Raw genomic sequence first — 11,040 nt, forward strand, 5'->3', positions numbered from 1 at the left:
TCTCACCGGCTCAAGGTTGACTCAGCCTTCCATCCTTCCGGGGTAGGTAAAATGAGGACCCAGATTGTTGGGGGCAATGTAAATATATATATACATTGCTTACTGGTGTACACCGCTTAGAGAGTGCTCGCACTTAAAGCGGTATATAAGTCTCATAAATAAATAAATAAACCAGATTAACTTAACTACTGTGTTATTAACAACTGCAGCAATTCACTTAACAACTGTGGCAAAAAGGTTGTAAAATGGGGCAAAATTCACTTAAATGTCTCAGCAACAAATTTTTGGCTCAGTTGTTGTAAAACCAGGACTACCTGTAATAGACATAAGAATTAATGTAACATTCATGTACATAAAGTAATGTTAAATCTTGGTAGTTAAGAATTCTATGTAGCAGGGATGCCCAGGTATTGGACAGACTGCATATACTCCATTTTTAATATAGTCTACCATTAAAATTAGCTGTAAACCCCATAGACTGTTAGATCCATAGCATCAGATCACATTGCTGAAAGATTGTTCTAAACTTCCAACTTCCACCACCGTATTGCAACCAGTGACATGGGGGGGGGGAACAGCAGCAAATTAAAAGTGTCTCTTTGACAAATTGTTTTTCTTTGTATAAATTTAACAAAACATTCTTGATTGTAGTATATCCTGGTACACAAGAAAGTCGTCTAACCAGCTAGACTACTCTTTTCTCCTTCCTTTTTATGGTAGAAGACTTAACCTTTGCAGTAAAGGGAGAGAAAGTTTGGATTTATAGAAGTTAATATATGTGTCCGTGTTATGATCATGTTTTGTTATGCATTGTTTATATTTATATACACAGAAGTTAACATCTAAAATCTGTATATTTGCAAGGAAATATTTCACCTCTTATATCTCCATTTCTGTCATTATACACTTACTATATTTTTATATTCCCACACTTTATGAGGAATACACAGTTAAGGTAAAAATTTAAAACCATAGTTTCATCTTATTAAAGATAATACTAACAACCACATCTCGCCTCTCAAACTGCTGAATAGCTCTATTTTCATAGCTTTTTCTGAAACTCAAACTTTCATTTCTCACTCTGCCCCAAATCTCTCATAAGGAGGGAACCCTCAGCATATCCGTATCAAAAGGTAGGGTCCACTTGAAGTACATGGTACCTAGTGCCTAATAAAATATTTTATAGGCCAGGAACAACACTTTGAACTGTACCCATATATAGTCAGTGCTGCATTCACAAGTATTTGTGTATTCTGATTTGTTTGCTAACATAGCTGCTGCATTTTAAAGCAATTGCAGTTTCTGAGTAGTCTTCAAAGGCAACTCCAAGCAGAGCACATTGCAGTAATTCACCAGAAAATGACAAGCTTATGAATCTCTGGTCAGAATCTCCTTCAAGAAGGGCCACAGCTGGAACATCAGCTGAAACTGATTAGTGTCCCTAGCTACAAGCTTCTACCTGCCTATAGTAACTGTGAGTTAGGAGGGCCTGAAGTTGCTGATCCACTCCTTCAGGGAAAATGCTACTTTATCCAGTGCAGCCACTGGAACAAATTGCAGTAATAGATGGACAATTTGAGCCATCCTGGGATTCACTTCAATTTGTCTATCTCCAACCAGATCTTTATAGTCTTCTGACACTGTGCCAAGACTTTCATTATATCACTGTCCTAGCCCCAAATAATGTATATCTAAGAGTCTTCAACATATTGATATTTCACCCCAAATTGACAGATCTCTCCCAGAGATTTCATATAAATGCTGAACACTAGGGAAGAAAAAAAAAAAAATCCTGTGGCTCCCCACACTGAAGTAGACGCATCCAGCCAAGAAGGGTATCTTAATCAATGGTACTGCATGCCAGATTAAGATCTAAGAGGGCGAGGAATACACACCCTCCATTGAATTCCCAGGTTAACCAAAAGTGTGACCAATGCCAATAAAGTTTTCACCCTATGCCCAGGTCTAAATTCTGACTAAAAAGAATCAGATAATCCACTGGCAGAGCCAGATTCCTATGGAAGGATAGGAGGTGGGGATAGATCTTATCATAGAGAGTAGGATGCTCCAGAGGTGTCAGAGAAGACTTCTGGATCCCAATCGTTGGAGTTAATTTAAAACATCTAGTTCACGTATGTCAAACGTTTGCTAACCAAGGCTTAAACAACCCACAATTCGTTAGGTTCACACAACACAGCCACAGTTTGCAACAATTGGTCTACAAACATCTTAAAAGAAGACATTAAGCATGTATGAACCTTTGGATACTATACGTACACCTAAAGTTGCTCTTCGGAGACTAGCAAAAATCTGCTTTGTGCCTTTTAACATTAATATTTTTAATTTTCCATTTCTTTAAACACAACCCCAAAATAACATTATGTCTTGGCACTGATGCCAGGGAGATTTACAACATGATTACTGGGTAAGAAAAGTTTCCATTTCAGTCAGTGACTCATTAATCCTGTTTCTCCTGCACTGATGAGAGGTGGGGTGCTACTGGAGAGAGAAACAGAATGATTTACCATAATTACAGTCAGTAACTTATCCAACAAAGTTAGTAAAGCAGTCCTTTAGCATACCATTTGAGGGGGGGGGGAAAGATGGGTGTCTGTTCTTATTTGGCAGATTTGCAGTGTTTGTCCTTTTCAGTCTTTCCTTACCTATAGGAGAGGTGGCAGCTAGTAAGTTTCAGTTCTTCCCCCTTACAGCAGGGGGGGTTTCAATATTTTTCAGTTAAAAACCAGGGCTTTTTTTTGTCATAGAACACCCAGAATGGAGTTCTGGCACCTTTTTGGGATGGAACCTTGTAGGGTAGGCAAGGCGGTTTGTATGACATGTGTGAGTTCCAGCACCTTTTTTTTTTTTTTAACAAAAAAAGCACTGGTTAAAAACTATCCCAGAAGATTTGATCAAGAAGCAAAGCTCTACAATAGTGATAGAAAATTGGCTGTGTCTGAGTGGTCTTATTCTGGCAGTGAACCATCACGTTCTCATGGACTCTAGGGATCCACCAACCCAGTTTAAAAAAAATGCTCTGCTTGAGAGGAGCATAACTCGATGCCCAGTTATGGCAATCTCTGCTTCCTGCTTTCTGGGACTATCTCTGGTTTGGCATCTTTCCTTATGTTTCTTAATTCTCGTATGTGGCGAAATGGATTAGTGGAGGAGAAGCAGAGGAAACAAGCAGAGTCCTGAAGTCTTACCCATCCTGGTCCTCCTGCATCACCTCAATTAGTGGATGTTTTCTTCCAGTTGTTGGTGTGCTGAAAGGAGATAACAGCAAAGCTGGAGGAGAAAAACAATAATTATAGCATTAATCAGAGACACAGAATCTAAGCACGAATTGGAACAATGCCCTAAGAGGTTGGCAAGAGACTGGCAATGGGGACAATAGATTTTATGCCAACATTATATAATTCGAGGATGAATGGTTAGCATTTTTACAAAATGCAGAAAGACCCTTAGAAGCTGGAATAAAGTCCATTTCCCATTCCCATTACTGCTAGATCTTATTAAAACAAACACCCCAAAAAAATCTCTGTGTTAAAAATCTTTTTGCATTTCTAATTTCAAAGCTATATTTGAGAATTTAATTTAACTACTTTTTCCAGTTTAAATTTCTCATGAAACTTATCCTATATTTTGTCAACCAGTGTCACAAATCAGGAAATAGAGCCATTTAGAATCCCTGGCAAATCGTCTTTTCTAAGAATTCCATGTAAAAGAAAACTAAAGGTCAGAGTCAATTTTCTGACATGCCCAGGCATGGTTAATTGGAGAGTTCTTGCCTTTTTATCAAGGATCTCTTCTTTCAACCCAGCTCTAGGAAAATTAGAAAGGAAACTGACACATGTTCAGAGTTCATAGACCCCGTGTTTGGGTGCTCATAGACAGACCATACTTGATAATTTTAAGTGATCCCATTTCCCCCCCCTTCCTTTTCTGGAGCACTATCCCATTTCCCCCCAATTCTCCATCCTCCCCCTCCCAATATCTCATTTCTCCAACTCCAATTCCCATTCACACACGCACACCCTCTTTTCTGGAGCACTTTTTCTTAGTTTTATACAGTGTGGAATAAAACTAAAAGCTAGTCTCTTTGGGGGGGATTGACTATTACTTTCTCCAAAAAGCATATTCCATTTCCAATGTCTTGAATGTAGCCCAACAAATCAGCAATTAAGAGGTTAAGAAGATAGACTTCACCAGATTTTGATGAAATGATAAAATGAATGTATTTTCCACTGCTTTAGTCATTATATCGTGGCAGCAGCTTTAGGGGACTGGCTGGGGAATTCTGGAACTTGACGTTCACCAGTCTTAAACTTGCCAAAGGTGGATACTCCAGGTTTAGACTTTTCAGCACAGGATCAACCTACCAGATCCTTTAGTGGGGACTATTGTGCCATATCAAAAGTTAGGGTTTTGCCACCTGGGACCAGGAAGATGGAGCAAGAAGAGTGCAGGAAGTACTCCGTATAGTTTATGAAAACCTAAACCACAGGTGGACAAACTGTTGCCAGGACACTGCTTGCTGCTGTTGGCACAGTTTCAAAAATATTTGGCACATAGTCAAATAGATATCTTGCCATTTTCTCATATTTCAGTTCTTAAAGAAAGGGACAAATATTTACAGTTAAAGGGAAGGACAAATGGGTGTACCGATACTTTTAAACTGGAAGTTCACAACTGACCTTTGGCCAATTATTTCAACAGAGCTAAATTACAGTAAGAGAGACGTTGTGGTGCAAGAACACAAGTCTAAGAAAGTGACATTAACTTTTTTTTTTTACTAACATTCCATTTATGCATCAGTCCTTTAAAAAGATCACCTAAATTAATTACCATCCCCGTGCCTTCCCTACAGCTACCAGACCTGAAAACAAAACTCTGGACTATTACTAGACAACTGAAAAAAATATATAGAAAATATTAACCATTTACACCATCCAGAGGGGGTCTAAATTTAGCAGCTAATTTAATAGACTTAACCTTCCAATTCTTTAATAAAATACAGCTCCGTATCCTGTAGCAGGACTTATCACAGTTATTTTTGAAATCCACAAATTACCCCTTTTAAAAACAAAGCAACTAGCAGCAAAGCAGTGACCAGGAAGAAGCTAAAATCATTATTTGTTTCAGAAACATGTATTGCTAGGCAAATGACACCGCAGAAAGTATTCTGTGGTTACAAGCACAACACTGGAAACAACACAAGTTCAATCCTACAGCTGCTTGACCCAACTTGCTTTCTTTGATATTTATCAGTGAGACTGTACCATAGCTTCACTCTCCTTCCTCTCTACCCTCTACTGTTGTTATTTGTTGTTATTTAGTGGTTCAGTTGTTTGTAACCTAAAGCAGAGGCCCCCAACCTTTTGGGCACCAGGGACCAGTTCCATGGAGAGAGGGTTTTCCACGGACAGGAGGGGACGTGGTTTCATGTGCTGCCTGCATCCCATGGATAGGGTTTTCCTTGTTTGTGCGGCTCAGTTGCTGGCATGCCGTGGCCTGGTACTGATCCATGGACCAGGGGTTGGGGACTCCTAACCTAAAGAACATACGTAACTGATTCTTTGAATCCCTGTATGCTTGTAGATAGATAACGTTTATTGTCATTTTTTACTGTTTTGTTGCTTGCTCTCAAAAGTGTAGGTATACATAACACACATTTAAACATGCTATATACAACATATGTATAAACCTACACTTTTAACATATAAATAACATAAATATTAATCACTGTCCAGCAGAAATTGTCTCATCAATATCAAGCATCTTGTTTATTGTTGGTCGGTTTTTTGACTGCCTTTGATTTGTCCAAGCATTACATTCTTCTCCAACAACTCTTGCCTGTGCATTATTTGTTCAAAATTCTAAGGTTTAGCTTCATTATAGTATTACCAGTATCATTTCCAGTGAGTACTTTGGTTTTTTACTTCAACCAATAATGATTTATTGTTCTTACAAGCCAAGGTATTCCCAACAAAACACAATTCAAAGGCATCACTTTGTCTGATCAGTATTTGTGATTATTGGCTTTTACAATCACATATTATAATATAAGACCATGTCCTTGATAATACTTATCTTTGTGGTCAGTGTGTTATTTCTGCACTTCAATATTTTGTTCAATCTGTCATAATATTTCTCCAACTTGACAAATGTCTTTTTATTTAATGGATATAGTCACCCTCTGCTAGATAAAGTTCATTATCATTTTATCTATTTGCATCGGCATTGCCTTTTGAAAGATTCCTAGTTTTTGAAATATTGAGTAACAGAAAAATTTTTGCACTACTTTTTTCAACATCCAACAAAGAAATTCTTTGAGTTTTTCTCACTTCTAGCCAATCAACAATATATGGATATCATCTGCATATTGGCATTCCTCCCAGTAACTTTAATTCCAACTTCAACTTCTGGTTCATCATTTCTCATGGTATATTCAGCATATGCTGCAGCTGCCAAAAAGGCCAACACAATGCTAGGCTGCATTAACAGAGGGATAGAATCAAGATCATGTGAAGTATTAATATCACTTTACAATGCCTTGATAAGGCCACACTTGGAATACTGCATCCAGTTTTCGTCACCACAATGTAAAAAAGATGTTGAGACTCTAGAAAGAGTACAGAGAAGAGCAACAAAGATGATTAGGGGACTGGAGGCTAAAGCATATAAGGAACGACTGCTGGAATTGGGCATGTCTAGTTTAATGAAGAGAAGGACAAGGGGGGACATGATAGTAGTGTTCCAGTATCTCAGGGGCTGCCACAAAGAAGAGGGAGTCAAGCTATTTTCCAAAGTGTCTGAAGGCAGGACAAGAAGCAATGGATGGAAACTAATCAAGGAGAGAAGCCACCTAGAACTAAGGAGAAACTTCCTGACAACTTCAACTTCTGGTTCATCATTTTTCATGGTATATTCAGCATATGCTGCAGCTGCCAAAAAGGCCAACACAATGCTAGGCTGCATTAACAGAGGGATAGAATCAAGATCATGTGAAGTATTAATACCACTTTACAATGCCTTGATAAGGCCACACTTGGAATACTGCATCCAGTTTTGGTCACCATGATGTAAAAAAGATGTTGAGACTCTAGAAAGAGTACAGAGAAGAACAACAAAGATGATTAGGGGACTGGAGGCTAAAGCATATAAGGAACGACTGCTGGAATTGGGCATGTCTAGTTTAATGAAGAGAAGGACAAGTGGGGACATGATAGCAGTGTTCTAGTATCTCAGGGGCTGCCACAAAGAAGAGAGAGTCAAGCTATTTTCCAAGGTGCCTGAAGGCAGGACAAGAAGCAACGGATGGAAACTAATCAAGGAGAGAAGCAACCTAGAACTAAGGAGAAACTTCCTGACAGTTAGAACAATTAACCAGTGGAACAACCTGCCTCCAGAAGTGGTGAATGCTCCAACACTGGAAGTTTTTAAGAAAAGACTGGACGACCATTTGTCTGAAATGGCATAGGGTTTCCTGCCTGAGCAGGAGGTTGGGCCAAATGGCCCTTCCAACATCATTATTATTATTATTATTATTATTATTATTATTATTATTATTATTATTATTATTATTAAAGTTAAGTAAATAAATAAGGTGACTATTTGCAACCATAGTGCTCTCCTTTCCAGTGTTGGATCATTTAGTTGCTCAATTGTTCATTCTATCTGCTGTTTGCTGGTTATCATACATATTCCTCAATAGGCAGATGAGGAAGCTCTAACCCTTGACTTTTCCATTACTATACCATATTCCATTGTTCCAGTATGATCTCAGGAATCCCTACCTCTTCTAAATCCAATTTGTACACCTGGGCTAGCATATACTTGCTCACAAATGACATTCAACTGGCACTGAGAAGGTGGGAGGCATTCACATATAATTGCTACAAGCACAAATGCATTTCTTTAACCAACAATAAGCAGATGCTTATGAAATAACCAACTCCCCAACCTTACAAAAAAATGGCAAGAGGAACTAAATGTTTGTTTTTAGCAAAATACAAGGCAGGCTTTTGTTTCAGATCCTTTCTAAGGTGCAGTTACAACAGCACACAGATAAAAATAAACGACACATTGAAACTTCTTCCGTTTCCCACTTCCCCATCTTGAACCAATGGTATATGTATCCCAAGATAATATTTTAGTTTGAACTTCTGCTTTGCTAATAAAAGCAAGCTAGTTTGGATTAATACTTAGAATGCCAGGGGGAAAAAACACTCAAGAGGGACACATATTCCTTTGTGGATGTAAAGTTCACTAAGTGGACATCATTTTTTTTCTTGAGCTTTTTCACAGATTATAAAGATTACGGGGAGCTGGGTTATTATACAGATAGTCCTCAACTTACAACAGTTCATTTAGTGACTGTTCAATGTCACTGAGAAAAGGGACTTATGACTATTTTTCACACTTAACGACTGTTGCATCATCCCAGGGTCAGATGATGAAAATTCAGATGCTTGGCAAGTGGTTCATATTTATGACGGTGGCAGTGTCCTGGGGTTATGTGATCAGGTTTTGTGACCTTCTGACCAGCAAAGTCAATGGGAATCCAGATTCACTTAACAGCCATGTTACTAACTGAACAAATGCAATGATTCACTTAACAACTGTGGCAAGAAAAGTCGTAAAATGGGGCAAAGTCACTTGACATATGTTTCATTTAGCAACATAAATTTTGGGGTCAGTTGTGGTCGTAACTCAAGGACTACCTGTAGCATTTCTCAGGTATCTTTACTACTTCCTCTACTGCAGTGCAAAGATGCAAAGATGCCCTCCTAGCATTCAAGGACTTCAGTGGCAAGTCAGGTGGCAAATATTGCAGGAATCCTGTTTTGGACAGCAAGATCAACCATGTTTATCCATTATCTATAGCCCACTTAGCAAATATTTTCCGCAACTAAAAGATATCTATGCCAAATTTAAAATCCTGTGTAATATCTCCAACTTGCTCCATATTGGCTGGGGAATGCTGGGAACTGTAGTCTACACATCTTAAAGTTGTTAAGTCTGAAAAGCATTGTTCTACACATTTCAGACAGAACAGATTGTAAAAGCACGGACATTCCCTTCATGTGAAGCACTTGAAAAAAAAGTGATTTCTCAAACTTTGGCCTGTGATACCGGTAGGAGGGGCTAGTCCAAGGATGATCCAGGGCCTTTTTATTTTAGGCCAGAGGCATAGAATCAAAACAGAGGCATAGAATCAAAATCACATGAAGTATTATGTGTATTTTATAAATACACATTTATAAAGCCTTAGTAAGGTCACACCTGGAATACTGTATCGAGTTTTGGTCACCATATTATAAAAAAGATGTTGAAATGGTTGCAGGATTTGGGTATGGCCAGTACAGAGAAAAGGACTAGAGGAGGCATGATAGCAGTATTCCAATATTTGAAGGGCTGCCACAGGGAGAAGGGGCCCAATTTATTTTCCAAAGCACCAGAAGACAAGAAATTATTTTCATGAATATGGCTGAAGACTTTCGGGGGGGGGGTGGCTGTCTGGTCTGTTCTGGTTTCTGCCTGGCTTCCTGAGGTGGTGGCTTCATATAACGAGCAAGCTCGACATCCAACCTTACTGCTGCCTGATACCACTCCTGCAATAGATTAGGGACAACTCGATAGACATAGGCCCAAGAAAGATGATCATCTAGTCCCTCCTTTAAATGATGAACTAGGGCAGTGATGGCCAACCTTTTAGAGACCGAGTGCCCAAAAACTGGCCCCGCCCCTGCTCCACCCCCTGCCCGGCCCCGGCTCCACCCCCATCCCCCACCCCACCTGCCCGCAGGGCCACTCACCGTCTCCAGGGCCCGCCGTAGATCACCCAGGCAGCCCAGAAGCGCTATGGCAGTCACGCCTTGTGCCCGCACCCTGCAGCATCAGCTGTGCACGATGGGGTGTGAGGGCAGAGTCTTGTCTATGCTGCCTAGCTGCCATGTCCTAGGCTGCGCTGCTCCGCATGGGCCACGCTCAGGGATGACTCTCCTTCAGGGGGGCTGCTGGAGAGGAGGGGGTCACGGGGGGAGGCAAGACTGGGGCAACGGCACGTGTACCCACAGAGAGGGTTCCGAGTGCCGCCTCTGGCACCCATGCCATAGGTTCACCACCAGTGAACTAGGGACTGCTCAGGCCACCTTTTTATTCAGCCGGCCACCTTGCGAAATTCTCGTATGTATTCCAATAAGGGCCTGCCATCTTGTTTTATCTTATGAATTTGTTTCTCCGCTTTGAGGGCTATGGATGGGTCTTCAAACCTGGCTCTTAATCCAAGGAGGAAGAGGTGGAGGTTCCCCAGCTCAGGCGCTTGCTCATTGTACAAATTGTTCAGTCACTCAGACACTTCCCCTTCCAAATTGGCTGCGACCACATCGACCATAGCAGTTGGATTCAGGTAGAAATTGGCATTGCGATTCATGTGCAAACGTACTTGATTGAGGAAGAAGATGGCCACTGCTTTCTAATTGTACTTGCTAAAAACTGGCCACAGAAAGTCCTCCCATCGTGAAGCACAATATTATAGCAAAAGGGTGCTGGCCTAGAAACCAGTGAGCTCTGACACTGCCTTAAGCATGAAAGCCAGCTGGGTGACCTTCAACCAGTCACTCTGTCTCAGCTCAACTCGTCACATAGGACTGTTGTTGTGGGGAAAATAGGAGAAGGAAGGAGCACTAAGTATATTTGTTGCCTTGAGTTACATATAAATAAAGCTGGAATAAAAATCAATATTATATTATATATAATAAATCATATCAGCTAGAAATCCTGTAATGGTGCAGAAAAAGTAGAACATACCATCCTCTCCTATGTATATGAAATGGGCCTGTCCACTGTGCATTCTCTCCCCCCGCTGCAACTTTCAAGGGTTCCCAAAATTAAGAGGCCAAAACAGGAAAAAAGTTATCCAACCCTATGCTAACACAATAATGGAAAACATCTGAAAGATGTTGTTCGTTAAGGCCATTATTCCTTTGTTGAGAAACATCTTCCAATCTGCCTCTTTTTCTAACAAATGTTATA

The sequence above is a fragment of the Crotalus tigris genome, unplaced genomic scaffold (assembly GCF_016545835.1).
Source record: "Crotalus tigris isolate CLP2741 ecotype Arizona unplaced genomic scaffold, ASM1654583v1 scf7180000017625.6296891, whole genome shotgun sequence".
In the NCBI taxonomy this organism is placed as follows: Eukaryota; Metazoa; Chordata; class Lepidosauria; order Squamata; family Viperidae; genus Crotalus; species Crotalus tigris.